The 19,159-nt window shown below is 38.6% G+C and overlaps 1 long non-coding RNA gene across 5 annotated transcripts in view; it reads right to left on the bottom strand.

Annotated features, from left to right (window-relative positions):
* LOC310889204 overlaps positions 1-18,895 on the bottom strand; it is a 130,086-nt gene extending 111,191 nt beyond the window's left edge. Inside the window, exons 1-3 of one of the 5 annotated variants that reach the window (XR_014576450.1) lie at positions 17,818-18,895; positions 6,178-6,291; positions 5,498-5,894 (exon numbers count right to left, since the gene is read on the bottom strand). This is a non-coding gene — a long non-coding RNA (uncharacterized lncRNA). Of the gene's footprint in view, positions 1-5,497; positions 5,895-6,177; positions 6,292-7,274; positions 7,663-12,444; positions 14,360-17,817 lie in introns of those variants that run through there. The other 4 variants (XR_014576451.1, XR_014576452.1, XR_014576453.1 and 1 more) reach the window with 4 other exon arrangements.
* Between the last annotated feature and the right edge of the window lie 264 nt (positions 18,896-19,159).

Raw genomic sequence — 19,159 nt, 5'->3', positions numbered from 1 at the left:
CTAAAGACTGGGCAAACCCATGTAGTTTGAGGTAAATTGATCATTCAGAGGGTTCAGGGTTCATATTTTGATGTAAAATTTATATCAGTACCCACAGATTCAGAAATATCCCAGGTTACTTGTAGCAAAACCATGACCTATACACTATAAGTGCCAAACTGGTGCCTTAGCCAAGATCTACTGTCCTTTCTTGGTGCTTGAAATTGAATTTCATCATTCTGCTACTTGCAGGCAAGACAGACACACAGATAGAAATCTACCTAGCATATGTACTTACCTATTTAGATGTTACCCCTCAATCTGCTGATACTCAAATTTCAATGAAGACAGTGTGTTGAATATATATATGTATGTATATGTATATATATATTGCAGGCAACTTGAAGTAGAGCAGAAGTTATTGTCTTTTTAATATGGATCACATTTTTTCATTAACCTTAATAACATGCCTTAGCATTTTTCATGTAAATAATTTACAGTGATGCAAGGTCTGTGTGAGGAGAAAAGTGAAGCAAATTTTAATCAAATAAGGAAAAGCTTAGAGGCATATATTTCACTACTACATCAATGTGTTGAAGTTCATCTATTTTAAAGATATTCTGGTATCTAGAGATGTAGATCTCCTAAGGGAAACTGGGGGAAAAAAAGGAAAAAGAAAAAAAGAAAAAAAAAAAAGGAAAGGGAAAGGGAAAGGGAAAGGGAAAGGGAAAGGGAAAGGGAAAGGGAAAGGGAAAGGGAAAGGGAAAGGGAAAGGGAAAGGGAAAGGGAAAGGGAAAGGGAAAGGGAAAGGGAAAGGGAAAGGGAAAGGGAAAGGGAAAGGGAAAGGGAAAGGGAGAAGAAGGGAAAGGGAAAGGGAAAGGGAGAAGAAGGGAAAGGGAAAGGGAAAGGGAGAAGAAGGGAAAGGGAAAGGGAAAGGGAAAGGGAAAGGGAAAGGGAAAGGGAAAGGGAAAGGGAAAGGGAAAGGGAAAGGGAAAGGGAGAAGAAGGGAAAGGGAAAGGGAGAAGAAGGGAAAGGGAGAAGAAGGGAAAGGGAAAGGGAGAAGAAGGGAAAGGGAAAGGGAGAAGAAGGGAAAGGGAAAGGGAGAAGAAGGGAAAGGGAAAGGGAGAAGAAGGGAAAGGGAAAGGGAGAAGAAGGGAAAGGGAAAGGGAGAAGAAGGGAAAGGGAAAGGGAGAAGAAGGGAAAGGGAAAGGGAGAAAGAAGAAGGGAGAAAGAAGAAGGGAGAAAGAAGAAGGGAGAAAGAAGAAGGGAGAAAGAAGGGAGAAGAAGGGAGAAGGAAAAAAAAAGAAAAAAAAAAAAGAAAAAATATCATATTATGTCTCTAAAATCAAGAAGAATCACCTGCTATACATTTTTAATAACTTTACTTATTAAAATTGTCTTGTGCAAAAGGCAGTAATTGGCAAGACTTTTGGAAAGAAATACTCTCCAATAGATCAGATCATGAATCTGATGCTTCAGTCAGCCTGATTTGAGTCAGGATCTTGTATAAATCTTCACATTCTTGGACAGTGCCTGAATTACAGTTTCATGGAATTAGTGTTTTTCTATTTCTCCAACTGAGACCATTGCACTTTTAATAGATAATGAGATAATCCCTCCATGGATAAGTTGTAGGCAGAAATAGAAGAGAGAATCCATTTTTAGTGCACTCACCGAGCTAGCCATAAGAATCCAGCTCCCTAATATATTTATAAGAAATGGAGTAACTTCTCAGGAGAAAAACAAAATCCAGAGTACCTAGTAGCAGTGCATTGGATTAGTTCTCTACTCCAAATCAAACAATAAAGAAATTTTAACATATGACCCCATTGAGAGGGTCACTTTCATTGTGAGGAATCACTAATTAATTGAGAGGGTCTTCGTATTTATTTTTTCTCATTTTTAGGGTCAACCCCAGCATTAGGAGAGGGTTTACAACTGAATAATGTTAGATGTTTCCTTCTATTTTAGGTTTAACCATCTAATTATCTGTGGAGAACAGGAGTCACAGTTTTATTCTTCTTTTCTTTGTCATTCTCTACTGCTTAGATAAGACAGCTCTTTGCTCAGATTGCTGGATGCAATGAATTCTCTGCTTTGGCATCAAACTCTCCAGGTTTTGCTAGAGAATTCTGTTACTATACAAACTAAGCCTGACAGTCCCAAATACATACACAAGCTGCTGGAACAGTCTACCATAAGAAGACTTGCCCAGCAATTGTGAACTGTGCCTGAATAACATGTAAAGATTGAATGATCTTCACATCAGTGTCATAATACTTCAATAATTCATTTAATATCTGAACATTTTTAATTAGAAAATATTTGTATATCAAATACATTTCAGCATAATATTTAAGAATTTGATCTCAAATTCAAGCAAGGAAGGGTAAATACCAGAGCAGACAGTAATTTTGTGTACTTCTGCCCAATTCGAACAGCTACATTCAGCTTTTCTAAAATAGCTGTAATTAACCTTTAATCCAAATTTAATAAAGGTGATAACTTGATTTATATAGTTGTTCATATGCAAAATATTGAGCAACACTGGTGTTTACAGATCCTCTATGATGAGGTACAGATTTAGAATCAGGCTTTTTAGGAACATCCTGTGGAGAAGTACATTTCAGTTTATATCATAATGAGTTCAAGGTAGAAATGAGCAAATTCTATGTGAGGTTATTGTCCAAATTACTTAGTTAAAACTGCAGATTGGGGATTCAGGCATACACCTGCTCACACATCAGAGCAGGAATTTCACAACAGTAAACACTCAGTGGCTTTCCCATTTTTGTCCAGAGAACAATAGTTTAGATTTAGCATGCCTAGAAAAACAGTGAAGAAGAATATGCAAAACCTTCAATGACAAATTTCATTCTATATGAGAAACAAATCAAAGATTACATAGCAGTGACCCTATTCCATACACCATGTTAAAAATAAATAAATAAATAAATAAATAAAAACTTCCAGGAAAAAAGGATCTACATCCCATTATAAGAATGTGAGGTATTGTGAATTTTCTGACCAGAGACATTTTTCTTGGGTGTAAATGCAGATTGACTGTGGGAGAAAGAACAGGAACTGTACAGTAGGACAATTTGTCAGATAGCTATGGGGATAGTAAACCAGGTCTAAAGAGCTGTACTCCAGGGTTTGGAAGCAATTACTGAGAAGGGCATTTGGCAAGAAAAAAATATTTGAGGCAGAAAATGAGAACACGAAGAAACATGCAAACAGTTTAAATGCCTCTGTCCAATTTCTCCCTGCAACGAATGCAAGGCACTCAAACATGAGATAGTGCAACAGAAGTTCAGCTGTTAAACGCCTCTCCTTTACATAATGGAAAGAGTTCAGACAGCCGTGCAACACACACTGCCAGCGCCAGCTGGGCATAAAAGGCAGGAAGTAAATGTGTGATCACATCCACCAGGCCTCTACCACTACCTCGCAGCAAATCTGCACAAAGACAACCAAACCCTTAAAAACTGATAATTTAGGATGTGAGACTTCAGCAGCTTGCCAGGAAAACTAAAATAATTGGGGGGGGGGGGGGGAGGTGTTTCAATCCTCCAGAACAGATCTAATTTACATTTCAAGTATTGGGGAATAGGTTGAAAAAAACAGCTACATTACATATTATTGTAGCTGATTGCATGTACTGACTTTGGCAACCAACATTTCATTTCATCAGGCCCCACAGAGTCAGCCTAGATATATGGATTGGCAAATATTTCTCTCTGAGCATTACTAAATCCAGTGAATGACACTTGCATGCTCAGTAAAGGGCTGAACATATGTACATTAAGAGTATAATGAAGATCCCAGCTACAGTGGAATAATTGAGTTCTAATGCCATTGCTGTTACTTATATTGCTGGCAGGATATAAGTAGCAGTGATAGGTAGGTTACAAAGAAAGTAACTCAGTATCCAGGACAAACATGTACTGCTGTCCTGGAGGAAAATAAATCCACATCTTTTTACTTGTAAATTGAAAGTGTTAGATATGGAAATCAGGGAGAAACAAGAAATGCTGGGTACTGTCACTTTTCAGAATAGAATTGTTCTTTGCTTTTATTTACTTCGATATCTTCTACATATACGGCCTGCTTTAAATGCACAAAAAAAATATCTGCATAAAAAGGATCTCAGCATCAGACAGTTTGCACCTGATTATTTTTTCTTGTGTCTGCAATGGTCAAATCCCCCTTAGAAGAACATCATTTTGGCAAGGAAAAAAAAAATGAGAACAGTAAAAGTTTCTACATTTATTTAGCATCCAAAATTGAAAGGTTTTGACTATTTCTCAGGACTGGATTTCAGTTTTCTGTCTTATTTTACCTAACAGAGAGATTCTGCATAGATTTTTTCCACTTCCATGATAAGTCAGAATATATACTTCTCCCACAACACATTTTCCAGCCCTGTCCAATTTTTTTCTTCAAGTCAACAGGCAGGTATGACAGAGCTTAAAGGCCAAAGTCATCCCTGGCATAAACAGCCACTGCATCAGCACACTTGTCAGTGTTGACACCAACACTTAACTTGAGTAGGCAAATGCTTGTCTCCAAGACCTGTTTTGACAAACCATGCCAAGAAAAGGCAGAATTGCCACCTTGTCAAGACAGCTTGTTGCAGTAACTAATAAACCTACTCTTGGTTTCCATAATATTAAGAAAAGCTAGTACTCCTCCACAGATATATTCTATGTCATCTGCTGCTGATGTGAGAAACCTGGCCCAATACATTGTCCTTCTGTGAGGTTATTACAGAATAGTCTTATAGATCACCAAACATTTTGCTTTCCTTTCTCAGAACATTTCATTAGGGGAATCAGGAAGAGAACAAACCAACAAGTGAGTTAATCTGACCTTTTATCCTGTTTCAAACACCAAGCCTTTAAAAATAATATATTATATACATATGTATATATGTGTATACGTATATACATGCCTCCAGCCACAGCAACATCGCCAGGATGAAGCCAGCAATCCAGCACCTGCCCAGTCCTCAGGTGGTAATTGCAGGCCACTAACTGGACAGCTTTGCACTCCTCTGCCCACCCCCTGGCAACCAGTTTTCCCATGACACTACTAAACCCAGTTGCTATCGTAATGACAAACCGGTCATTACTCCCTTAACGTGCCAGCTAACAAATTACAAAATTAAACTTCGGTAGCTCCAAATCCAAAATCTCCAAACCCAAAGAATAATTACCACATTTTTCATGGATAAGCAAAAATTGTGTTTTACAGAAAAGTAATTTAATGTTCAGCATTGGTTTTGATTGTAACATTTGTTCTGATAATAGGATGAAAGATCACCTTAGAGCCACCTCTCATGAGCAGTCCCCTGACAGTGCTCACCCTTTCTTCCCTCCATATATTTCCCTGGCAGAGTTTCTGACAGAACTCCACCAGCACAGGTGATCCCAGTTTCTCATTTTTAGCACACAGACACAAGTATATATAATAACCTATATTGTTTGTGAAGTGTATATAATACATTCTGCAGTACCTGAATTATACATGACAGTAGAATATTCCTCATGAATTGTAAAACTTCAGAGCTGCTCAGGTTTAAATTTTGCACACATGTAAGTTCTTTGTTGAAATACCATCACAGTCGAAGATGGAGCTGGTGGGGATTTTTTTAACTGCCTTTTCATAGGAAAACTCAAATTTTGCAGGCTGTAAATCAGAAGTGACTGGGAAGTATGTCCCAGATCTAAGATGGATTAAATAGTCATAGCTGGACCATGAGAATCCAGAACAGATTGGTGGTCTGAGCATTTACGTGGGGTTGGCAGTACAAAGTATGAATTCCTGGCCTGACTCAGGCAGAGAAGAATAAAAGGTGGGTTTCTCATATGTTACATAAGCACTCTCTTGCAGAGATATTTCCTTGTGTTTTTCTGCAGGGAAAAAAAAAAAAAAAAAAAAGATTTTAAGGTTTTATCTCAGTGTAAAATGGCTAACATCACAGATTTCAAGACTTTTATGGACTAGGAGAGAAATAATGTTCACTTTCTAGGTTCCATAAAAGATGATAAACATTCTATGGGACAATAGCAAAGTGTTTCAGTCTTAAAGCAAAAAAATATTTGGTATGGTTTCTAGGGTCAGTTTATAGCATTTGTCTTTATTGTTTCATATTGCCTAGAGAGCCTGCAGTATTTATTAGTTTGAATTGCTTACATACTGATGAGTTAGCCCTCTCGATGCTCCATCCCCAAACTGGAGTTTATAGAGTATTTCTTCTTTCCTTTGCAGCTGGCAAATCTCCCAAGCAGAGAGACAGTAGTAAATTCACTGCAAATAAAATAACCTGAATTATTCAAGACAATCCTGCTCAATTTGGACCACTTCAGATTTCCAAACTTGTGCTTATGCATGTTTTCATGTGCAGAAGGTAAATACATTATTTGTATGTGCATAACTTTGGCTGACTGTATAAACCCCGCTGATAGTATGTAACTCCAAGTATTCAGGCTATAGTAAATAATTGAATTTATAAGCTTTTAAAGTTGTATTAAATCTGTATTCGTCTTCTGTGCACTATCACAGTTCCAGATTAAGAATAAGTGTGGGAATAACGCCAGAAGCATTTCTGACCCCACCTATCAGTAATAAGTATTGTGAGCTGCAGTCACTACTGCTGAAGCATTGGTAAGCTGGTTTCTCAATCTGTGGATAGTGGGTACAATAAAATTGTTTTTATACTGGACTATAGCAACATATTCTGCAGTATACGTTTTTGCATTTCTGCTAAGCTTCAGCAAAATACACACACACACACAAACACACACACCAAAAAAAAATAAAAATAAAAAGTGATAGTTAAAATCATGGGTGATAGCTGGACACAGAGAGAAGAGAGTGAAGAGATTCAACTGTCAGCTGATTAATGGTGTTGTTTCATGCACAATATGAAGATGGAGAAAACAATATTCCAGCAAAATATGTGAATGTAGTGCATAACAAAGACTTGGCTGGGTATTCAGTTATCTTAGTAGTCTAATGGCCAGAAGGAGCCAAACCCCAAAAAGAGACATAAGATCATTAACATTCATGTATAAAATGATTATAACATCATAGAATGGTTTGATTGGAAGATCATCCAAGTCCAGCCCCCCTGACATAGGCAGCAATGCCATCCACTAGATCAGGTTGGCCAAGGCCCCATCCTTTCCATCCCCCACAATGGAAACAAAGAAATGGTTTGAAACTCAATTTGCCCAAAGACTAAAAATCACAGCTTAATTTACAAATCACCAAGGAATGGAAGACTATACCTGCAATTGTTCTGCAGATTTCTGAAAGTCCTTCTCAATTTAGAGAGAGAGAGAAAAAGAACTGTTCAAATGTTTCAGTCCTTCCAAGTACAGAGCTGTTTGTGTTGTACAGTGTGATAGAGAGTTGATCATTTCTTACGCTGGGAAAAAGATTCTTCTTTCCAAATTCCAAAAATATCAAGAAGATTTCTGGGAAATGATTTCTCAGGCAGCCATCCATCCACCCACCCACCCCAAATGGTGTGATTTCAAAAGCTAGACGCTGCTTTGTCCAGCAGTGAAATAAAGAGACTTTTCGAATACATTCCTGAAAAATAAACAATATCCCACATGCCGTCAGTCAGAGCAATCATGTGGCTTTTAGGACACTCTCACTGAAGCCTAGCATTATCACTCCCTCACATTTTTCTATCCTGGAGTGAGTTTCTTTTAATATCTTCTCAGTAGAGTCATTTCACTTTCTATATATAGGTATTCGGTTCAGCTGGGATTTGAATTTGAGCCCTGTATTTGAAGTAAGCTTCCCTGAGTATTGCTTTTTTAATGATTTTGTTAAAAAAAAAAAAAAAAAAAAAAAAAAAAAAAAAAGAACTACACCCTGCAAACTGAACTAACTTTCTGAAAGTTTAGTCACACCTGCTATAGTCTTGTGAAAATGCACTTCATCAAAAAAATACCCCTAACTGATGCAGGATGAGAAAAGGAGTTGACTTGAAGTGAAAATAGAAAGAAAGACAGAGACAGAGACAGACAGACAGAGATCCAGCATAGTCTTCTCTGATTCCCTTAAAGCAATTCTATCTTGTCTATTTTCCACTTAAAAGGCGGGGTCAAAAATGCAGAGATTCTTCTCTCTTAAATGCCTTGCAGACATACTTGGGCATTGCTGATTGCTTCTTCTTAGAGAGCTAAAGAAATATGGAAGAGACCTCTGGGAATGAGTCCCTGTATTCCCTTACTAAATATAACTGTGTGAAGCTTTCAATTTAGAGAGAAACTTATATTTGGTATTTCACACTGATTTTGGAAAGTCATGCTAAGAAATAACAGCCCCTGTGATATTAGACCCCCACAGCCAAAGAGCAGAACCAAAAAGGTATTCTTGCAATTCTTTTCCTGATTAGGGGCAAAACCATAGAAACAAGTTAATTATCTAAACTTCTTACACACACTGGTGAAGTGCAAATGACTTCCTTACAAATGGTCCATGCCCATTCCCTCAAGTGTTCTTCAGGCTCTTTATTTAGTATCTTTTCCAAGTATAAAACCACATTTGAAAAAAAAATAAAAATAAATAAATAAATAAATAAAAACATTAAAAAGAAATTTGAAAGCCAAGAGAAGGAGATTTAGCAGGGTTCAAACAACTCAAAACAGACATGAGGAGGAAACATGTCATTATGCTGGAATTGACACTATCAATACAAGTATTAGCCCAGAAAAAATGTAATTGCTCCATCATTGAAAACATTCAAAGCTGAACTGGATGTGACTTTGAGTACCTTGAGCTGTGGCGGGGGGGGGGGGGCGGGGCGGATTAGATGGTCCTTAAGGATCTCTTCCAAAATAAACCATTATTCTATCAATCTATGATTTAACTTTTCAGGTTTCAGTGTCTTTTAAGTAGGCTATTTCAAGACAGTTTCTAGAAAGTTAATACCAGCTGAAAGGCATCAGTTTCCAAATCTTATGGGCAATTCTGGCCACAAAAAGAAAAGAAACTGGAGCAAGACAGTACCATTTTACTTTTGATTGAATGGCTTATTCAATAGTCTCTTCAATGCGCAGTTCCAAGATATGAAGTTGAATGGTGTATTAGGCTTATATGCAAGGGTTTGGCAGCAGGAGAGCTACAGGGGTGGCTTCTGTGAGCAGAGCCCAGCAGCTGCCCCATGTCAGAGCAGAGCCAGCTCCAGTTGGCTCCAAAAGGGACATTCCGCTGGCCAGAGCCAAGTCAGTGAGAAACACTGGTTGGGCCTCTGGGAGAGCAGATTGAAGAAAGGGGAAAAAACTGCTGCACAACAGCAGCTGGGAGAGTGAGGAGTGAGAAGCAGCCCTGCAGACCCTCAGGTCAGTGCAGCAGGAGGGCAGGAGGTGCTCCAGGCACACAGCAGCAGTTCCCCTACAGCCTGTGGAGATGTCTCTGGTGGAGCAGGCTGTCCCCCTGCAGCCCATGGGTCCCACACGGAGCAGATCTCCACGCTGCAGCCCCCCCGTGGAGGAGCCCCCGGTGGAGCAGGTGGATGTGGCCTGGAGGAGGCTGCGGCCCATGGAGAGCCCCCGCAGGAGCAGGCCCCGGGCCGGAGCTGCAGCCCGTGGAGAGGAGCCCACGCAGGAGCAGGGGGTCTGGGGGGAGCTGCCGCCCACCCGTGGGGGACCCGTGCTGGAGCAGTTTGCTCCTGGGGGATGGATGGACCCCGTGGTACGGAGCCGTGTGGGAGCTGTTCTTGAAGAGCTGCTGCCTGCGGGCAGCCCCCGCAGGCTCAGTTCGGGAAGGACGGCATCCCGTGGGAGGGACCCCACGGGGAGCAGGGGCAGAGAGTGACCCTGAAGGAGCGGCAGATACAAAGCATCAGGGACTGACTAGAGCCCCCATTCCCCATTCCCCTGCACCACTCGGAAAAAAAAAAAAAAAAAAAAAAAGAAAAAAAAATGAAGAGGGTGGGTTGGCAGAAGGTGTTTTTAGTTTGCTTTTAGTTTCTCACTGTTCTAGTCTGGTAGGAATAGACAACAAATTATGTTAATCTCCGTATGCTGTCTCTTTTACCCCTGATGATAATAGCTGAGTGACCTTCTGTCCTTATCTCAGCCCTTGAGTCCTTTTCTTCATATTCTTTTTCCCTTTTCCTTTGGGAAGGGGGAGTGAGAGAGCAGTTCTGGTGGAGTTCAGCTGTGTAGAAGGGTAAAACCACCACAAATGGGCATTTATTATGCAGCATAAATGAGAATATTTCTATTTTGTTTTCAATTTTCAGTCTTACTTCTTGTGGAAAAGTAGCTCTGCTTTATTTATTGTGAAGTTTTAGCTCTTTAAAGTACTGCCTCCCATAAAGCTGATGTGAGACCCATGAGAAACAATGAAATTTCCAAGTAAAGAGAAATATGCTACAAAAATATTCCCAAGAGAGAGAAAAAAAAATAAAAATAGAAAATAAAAATAAATAAAAATAAAAAATAAATGCATATTTCCTTATGCTTAAAATTAAAATGATAATTAGAAATCACTTAGATTTTCTAACTAGTAATAAATAAGGGTGTTAATAATTAAACCTTACCTCATACTTCTCTTTCTGATGATGGAAAAATGCTGAGTGCTTTCCTCAAACTCTTCCTTACCTACCAGAATTGGAATTTACAGGAAGGATCCACCCACACATTACAGATAACAGAGAAGGCTCTGGCCGTAGACAAAGTTAAGAGCTGCTAGCAGCAGGTCTCTCCAGACAGCTAAACAGTTGTGGCCTCCCTGTTTCGGGAAGCCAGTCTGGATGCCACTGGGGTGCTGGAGGGCAAAGTTGGGATGCAGCTGTGGAGGCTGGCCACTTGCAGCCAGTGAAGAAACCATTTGGACTCCCACTCTCCAATAGCTCCAAAACAATAGCAACAATAAGCCTAAAATGCAAGGTTTCTCTTACTTCCAAAAGCAGATCCAGTTCCCCTCCAAAGCCATGACCATAGAAAGAGCAGGCTAATCAAAATTCACTTTTGTCTTAAATTTTTGAGAAGCTTGGATGATTGTTCTCTAGAAAAATAAGAAAATATTCCTCTAGATTTGTATGTGTTCTCAGAATATATATTTATATATGCACACACACATACCATCAAATTCACTCAAAGCAGTGAATTTGACACATCAACACACTAGTTTTGATGTTTCTCACAGCTACTGTAACACCTTATTCCTCTAGAAATCAGACACAAAATAATCAACAAAAAAAAAAAATGCAGTCTGGGAAACACTGCAGATTGATGGTTTGGTGTGAGATTTATTCACAGGTATATTCTCTCTTGTTCAAGAATAAAACAGACAATAAAGAATCATAGCTTATACTCTTGCAAATGAGCATGTATGGTTCATTGGTCACTTTGGAAGACAGTGTATTTAGACCTGGAAAAATCTCAGAAATCTCCAACTCATTCTTAGTGTCAGTTCAGTTACATTTTTTTCAATACACATAGGAAACAAACATGATTTTTGCTTTTCTGTGTATCTTTATGCAGTCGTGTAAAGACTATACAAAAAATGTCTTACAGGAAATTTTGATTTGGAAACCAGATGTAGAAAATAGTACATACCCATTTCAGTGGCTAGCAATTTTATGGTCTTATGAGAACATTCTCCCCACAACAATAAGCACAATAGATTGAATATTTATTCTTAGAGAGCAGAGAGAATTTCCTTCCATTTTATTGTGTTTTCAGCCACCTTGCCTCATATACTTTCAGAGATTCCAAGAATAATTAATTTTTCCTGATACTTGATAATGCTCAGGTTGAACGAACCAGGCTTTAATGTAGGCAAAAAGAGTTACCTTGCAGCTGTTCCTAAGGACTGGCAACAATCTCTCACAAACAGTGGGATATACTACGAGGAAATCTACCCTATAGATTATTGCTCACAATTTTCTAGAAGTGCAATTTTAAATTTGACAGAAATTCTTTCTTGTCTGAACACAGCTTGAAGGAAGAAAAGGATATTTTCCTCTGTCTAAAAGAGGAAATGACTAGGAACCAAGGGATAATATAATTCTGTGTAAAATGCCTTTAAAATAATTGACTACAATGACCAAATTATTGATGATTTCAGTGAAATTACATAAGGGACTGTTGTCCACTTTGGGACTACAGGATGAATGCACTAACCGGCATTTTCTAAAGCTATTTTCCCATAGACATGTATGGTGGTTTTACCCAGCTTGGAAGCTGAGCTCCACCAAAACCATTCTCTTACTCCCCCTCTTCAAAGGGAAAGTGGAAGAAAATATGATGAAAAGGGCTCAAGAGCTGAGATAAGGACATAGAGATGACTCAACAATTATCGTCATGGGCAAAACAGACTCAGCATTGCATGATTAGAGAAATTTATTACCTATTACTAACAAGCTAGAACAGCAAGAAACAAACAAACAAAATAAACAAAATTAAAAGCACCCTCCCCCCATCCACCTACTTCTACCTCCTCCCTCTGAGCTGCACAGGGGAACGGGGAACGGGGGCTGCGGTCAGTCCCTGACGGCTCTTCAGTCTCCGCCGCTCCCTCACGGTCCCTCCCTGCCCCTGCTCCCCGTGGGGTCCCTCCCACGGGATGCCGTCCTTCCCGAACTGAGCCTGCGGGGGCTGCCCACAGGCAGCAGCTCTTCAAGACCTGCTCCCACACGGCTCCGTACCACGGGGTCCATCCATCCCCCAGGAGCAAACTGCTCCAGCACGGGTCCCCCACGGGCGGGCGGCAGCTCCCCCCAGACCCCCTGCTCCTGCGTGGGCTCCTCTCCACGGGCTGCAGCTCCGGCCCGGGGCCTGCTCCTGCGGGGGCTCTCCATGGGCCGCAGCCTCCTCCAGGCCACCTCCACCTGCTCCACCGGGGGCTCCTCCACGGGGGGGCTGCAGCGTGGAGATCTGCTCCGTGTGGGACCCATGGGCTGCAGGGGGACAGCCTGCTCCACCAGGGGCCTCTCCCTGCACAGGCCGCAGGGGAACTGCTGCTGCCTGCCTGGAGCACCTCCTGCCCTCCTTCTGCTTTAACCTGCAGGTCAGCAGGGCTGGTTCTCATTCCTCTCTCCCAGCTGCTTTTGCACAGCAGTTTTTTCCCCTTTCTTAAATCTGCTCTCACAGAGGTACAAACAACATCACTTATTGGCACGTGTCTGACCAGTGGCAGGGTCCCTTTGGAGTCATCTGGAACTAGCCCTAATCTAACATGGGGCAGCTGCTGGGTTCTTCTCACAGAAGCCACCCCTGCAGCGCCCTCCCTCCAAAATCTGGCCACATAACCCCCATATAAAATGTCAAAATATAGTGTGTTATAGATATGGAATTAACTTTCCCTCTACCAACATTAAAAATAATAATAATAATAATAACAATAATAATAATAATGCATCAATATGCACAAAATTTAAGTTGTTTACTCTTTCGTCCATCTCAAGATGAATTTCACCTTGCTTTTCTTTTAGTACATCTCTTGCACTGGAAGGAACAATATAAAGCTTTCATTTAGAACAGTTAAAGATGTACACTGACAGACAAGAGTCCTAACATATTCATACTTTCACCCAAGTTACTGACTCTGAGAGCATGAGTTCAATAGAAATATTGTTTGTGCAAACTTTAAACTTAAGCAAATAATTAGGCAGATGTGATCTCTTGCATGTAATCTCAATTGTGAATATATGCCTGCATTTTTCCAAGCCCAGTACAGAATCTGCTTTTGAAAACAGGCCATGAAGAGTACCAGGTATTTTGTAAGCATCAAATTCATTTCTTCCAGTGTTTCCCAATTACAAAGTTAACTGGCATCATCAAAAGTACAGAATACCTCCCCAGTTGTTCCCAGATAAACTAATCCTGTCTTCATCATTGACTTCCACAGAATGGTTGTTTGGAAATTCAATTTCCACAAGTAATAACCCTGAAATAACTGCAGGAAATGTCTCTAATCCTTCCATACCTTCAAAAAAAGGTTGTCAACAAAGTCAACATGCACTGAAGGAAATCGAGATTTTTACCCTCCTCATCATTACAACATAGAAATACATCTTTACCCTACCTTTGTGAAAAACCTTTGAGAACTCTCCCACCTTGTGTTTTCAGAATTTTACCTCAGGGCTCTCAAGAAGCACAGATCCTCCAATTTTGCTTGTCACAACAGAAAAGCTACAATTAAACTGATGCTTCATTAACAGTTTCTTTATGTTATACAAGGAAATCATTTCGTAAAATAGGATGGCTTTACCACAGAATCCAGCCCAGTGACCAGATTTAGATCATTTTGGAGGAGTTTATGTAGTCAGCAATTTTGTAGCCTTTGGGGATTTCATGGAAGGAAAACTCCACATAGAAGCTGCCACAGCCCTTCATGCAGGACACATCAGTTTAGCCAAAACATTGCCTAAGAGAAAATATGTTGCTCTTTGCTTCCACTGCACCAGATGGGAACAGTTTCAAGAGAGCTTTTTCGTGTGTGCTGCAGAGCCCCAGGGGGCAGGTCGTTGCTCATTCTTTCATCATAATTCAGAGTTGACAATAGCAAAGGTGCTGAAAAAAACCAGACCCTTACTTTTAATAATGAAAAAAGTTCTCCTGGGTTCATATGGTTTGCCCTCTACACTCTCAATCTGCTGACACAGACTTTCTAATTAAGCTGCAAAAAAAAAAAAAGATAACATGACCCAGTAAAATACATCCTGTCCCCACACAAAACAGATTGTAGGCTCTTTTCTTTATTCTGTATATCACGCTATGTGGAAATGTATTTGTGAAAGTGCAAAAATATCAGCTCTTTTAAATTTAACACCAAGTAAGTGATATTTTAGCAAAAATTCAGAAGGTAATGGCATATTAAATCTTCTCTCTGAGGAGAACAGTGGTTTTATTCATCTGAAATTTTATGGACTAGAAGGGCAGAGGGAAGAACCATAAACCTACTACAGTGTTCTGACCTTCTACATCTTACTGCGGACCATAAGCCTAAATACTCGCTTAAATTAAAGACCATGAAAAAACAATCTCAGATAAATTGAACTGAAAATCCACCGTAACACCTACTGTGCTGTTACATTAGTTCCCAGCCTATAGTAAAAGTCTTTATTTCAAATCTGAATTTGTCTAGTTTCAATTTCCAAACTTTGGTTCATCTTGTATAATTCAGTCTATACTTCTCACATATTTATTAGCAGATTTCTGTCCCTCTGCAGATGCTTGTAAATTATAATTCCTTCCCTTTCTGTTTGATGAGCTGAGTCTTCCCTGTAGTCTCTTACCTTCCAGTGAAGAGAGGAAACTCTTCACTTTCACGGCTCCTGTCTGAACCTTCTTAGACATATCAACTTCTAACTTGAATTTTTGACAGTAAAAATAATCCAATATTCCAAGAAAAAAAGATTCTCTAGAGCCAAATAAAAAAGTAGCCTATCTTCTGCTTTTCTACATATAAATCTCTGATTATTCTATACTTTAGTTTAAATAACTAGGGGAACACAATCAAAGGTGTCAGTACTAATCTGATGCAGTGTCATGATGTACTTCACAGGTGATATTAAAATGATGGTTTACATTCTAATTATTTAATATCTTGTTCAAATCTCACAGATAACAGTGGAAAGATAATGGGGAAAAAAAAAAAAAAAAAAAAAAAAAAAAGAGATAGACCCAGTACTTTGCAGACTTGTTTTTTGTGGAATTAGGCTTGCTAAGAAAAGAATGAATCAGCTATTCTCAAAACAACACTGTCATCATGATACAACTCTTGACCTTTACAAAACAATCTGACTCATTGTATTGAGTAATGAAAAAATTCACATACTGCACAGAATGCTTAGCTGCAAGTGAGAAGCAAAATATAAGGATGGGAATGCACAAGCATGAAAGAAATACTTTTTAATTGCAGATGCTGAATGGATCAAAACCAAACAAAATATAAACTAGGTAATCGTATCTGAAAATACCATTTAAAAATCCAGTAGCTTATTAGCTGATAAGTTTTCTACCTCAAGCCAAGAAAATTACACTTTCCTGTTTTTACATTTTTTCCTCAAACAAACCAGAAAAATAATCTTTTCTCCTTCCCAGGTACAGCAAATTGTTTAACCGCACAGAAACTTTAACTGCATGGAAAAATTCAAAGTAAGATTTTATATTACTAAAATCTTTACTACTGAGAAAGTGATCGGGTGCAGTCAAGCAGAGTATGGAAATGACAAGACCATTTGAACAAATTATATTTCACAGAAATGACAACCACCACATAATTTTCTACATTTGAACCAGTTTGCTTACATAAACTCTGACTATTGGTGAAGTCTGTATCTCAATAAAGCAAATGTGCAAATGGCATGGTTTCTGCTGGAAAGCAGTCTTCCAGCTAGTTATAGAGCTGCACAGCACATTAAAATCCAGCAAGCTAGTGTTAAAGTGATTTTTGCATCTTTTTTTAATTCTTGTTTCAGCAAGCAAGATGACAGGGGCTAGAGGTAAACACCAACACGAACTTTTGTTTTCTATTTTTATTCTACCATTTTCTGGCTTTTCTAAAACAACCTCTGCCATGAATTTAATAATAATGATGACGGTGATAAGTAATAGTATTAATAATAATTAATAAAAATAATAATAACAACAATGTAGTTAATAAAGAGGACTGACTGAATACAAAAGTATTGTGGACATAGAACCAGGCTGATAGGGTGTATTCCTTTGAAAATGGCAGCTATAGAAGAATTCTCTCTGTGATTTTGATTATGATCAGATTAAAAATTCTCCACAGATTCTTGAACAAATGAAGAAGATACCCATTGTTATTGTTCTGTCCTTTTATTTTTTTAAGAAGTGCTGATGGACAGCCACAGAAATGTGGAGCAGTACATTTGGTGTCAAAACAGTAACAGTAATAGACAATTAGACATACTAGCCTACAGCTGGTTCCTTTATTTGCAGCTACAATGGTCTGAAGAGAATCCAATTAGAAAGCATGAGTTAGATTGTAGGTATCAATGGGTTAATAGATTTACCCTTTTCTGATTATATACATCTGCTCTAGCCTGTAATATCATTTTTTTACCTAGTTTGTCACTTCAAGGATCTAAGTTAGAAAGCTGATCTGCATGTGGCTTTGTTCTATGAGGACAGACTTTTTCTAGTGTCAAAAAAAGCTGGAAGACGTTGTTCAATTTTAAGTGGTGTTTCTGTTTTGTATACTGTTATTGCAGTTTGAGACAATTAGTATCAATATTCTTGGATACACCCAGAAACATTTTAAGACAAATCCCAGCAACTGAGAAATGGAGAGGATTTTTCTTTCCCTCAGGTATCTTGGTGTCAGAATAATCTTTGTAATTAATATAAATTACTATTTTTTATATTATAAATAGAATTATTTTCTATTAGTGAGAAGTTTTTTTTATCACCACACTAAAAACTTCCAAATGTCGATAATAATTAGTACTTATTAAGGAAAATTGGTTAGTTTTTATATAATTTGAGCCCCACCTTATCCACAGTGAGTACCACCTGAATCATAGAATGGTCTGAGTCATAATGGACCTTAAATTTAATTTAGTTCTAAACCACACTCAAAAAAATGGTTTCCAAAATCTGAAACTTTATCCAGCATAGAAAGACACCTAGTCTAAACAGTTTTCTGAAGTAAACATTTCATTAACCTTTCTAAAGAGAACAGTTTCTCCCAAGAGAGGAAGTATGTTTCAGATAAAAGATAAAAGAACAGCAAAGCAGGGTACATGATCAAAAGAGGTTTCATATTAAAGACTAGAAGACAGATATCAATATCATGAAAACCTAAGAGATATAGAAGTAGGTAATTACATACCAAGAACTCCACCTTTTTGCTAGCATTCCAATCAGAGCCAAGCTCCAGTAGGCAAACAGCTGGCTGGAAGCTATATTTTTATTTTTAGATAAAAGCATTTTACATCTAAGCTACAGTTGTGCTGTTCACATATCCACTCACTCCAAAGATAACAATTTTTTCAAAGCAGTAGATTCTTCATGTGTAGAGGAAGCACTTTAATAGCTGACTTCAGCCACTGCAACCCAGATTTCCTATTGGCATTTACAGGGCTTAAATGCCAGCACCTGTAACTTGGACCAGAAAATAATATGATCAGCTCACTCTGGTAAGTGTACTTTATGCTCCTGGTGACTTCAGAATATCCCCCATTATGAAATGATGTAAAATCATTTACAGCTGTATTTTCTTATTTTCCTTATAAGTGTTTCCTCTCCACCAGGTCTATGTTTTTCTCCTACTTGTTGCTGCAGGGACCACACAAGAGCATGACTAGAGAAAGAAAAGTGAGCAGCGAGAATAAAAAGTGTACAAGTATATTGTTAAGTGAACAAATGGGAACCAGCAAGTTTCCAAAAATCTTCCAGATATAAGAATCTCCAAAATATTTCATGTAATTACTATAGATAAAATATTTCAGTCATTAACACAATTTCTTTTTTTTAGAATTCCTTTAGAATTAAAAGTAGAGTTTTATCCCACTTTTTTTATTCTCCACATGGACCTTTTCTGGGATAAAGCATATGACTTCATAGTACAAAATACTGCAAACAATTTTTTGTACTCATTTCTCTCAGTTTCATTTTCTTACCTTCATCTTCATACCAAGAAACAACAGAATCTGACCACTGAGCTTCACACAAGCATGAATCTCCACCTAGTTGCACATAAGAGACCTGATAGTAATAAAAGAGTATAGTGAATAATGGGATTTGGAGTATCTGGTACATGAGGATAGAAATACAGCCAGATAGTGCTGCCAGTGGTACCTATCCTCATTACCCTGAACTTCAGAGTAGCTCTCATTGTTTGTCTCCTTTGATTAGATGTCAAAGACAACATGAAATGATGTAACAGAAAACAATAAACAAGAGGGGATAGGCAGGAATGGGTAAAGTTTTAAGACATTTGGAGGTGAAGAAAAGATACTTGAAATGAAGGCAAAGAAGGACCCTTATACTAGGATTTTAAAGTGTTGCTAGTATAGTCGAGACTGTTGGCAAATCAAATTATTATACAACCTTCATTTTCAACACACCAGATAGTTTGAATTAAGTACAGGGTATTTAAAATCAAAGTTAATGCTAAACACACTGAACTGAATAAACAAAAGAAATCCTATAAGCAGAGGTTATTACTTCAG

Source organism: Anser anser (genome assembly GCF_964211835.1).
Source record: "Anser anser genome assembly, chromosome: Z".
NCBI classification, from domain to species: domain Eukaryota; kingdom Metazoa; phylum Chordata; class Aves; order Anseriformes; family Anatidae; genus Anser; species Anser anser.
Note: the sequence above shows the minus strand (reverse complement) of the source record. Positions and strands in the feature narration are given on the sequence as shown.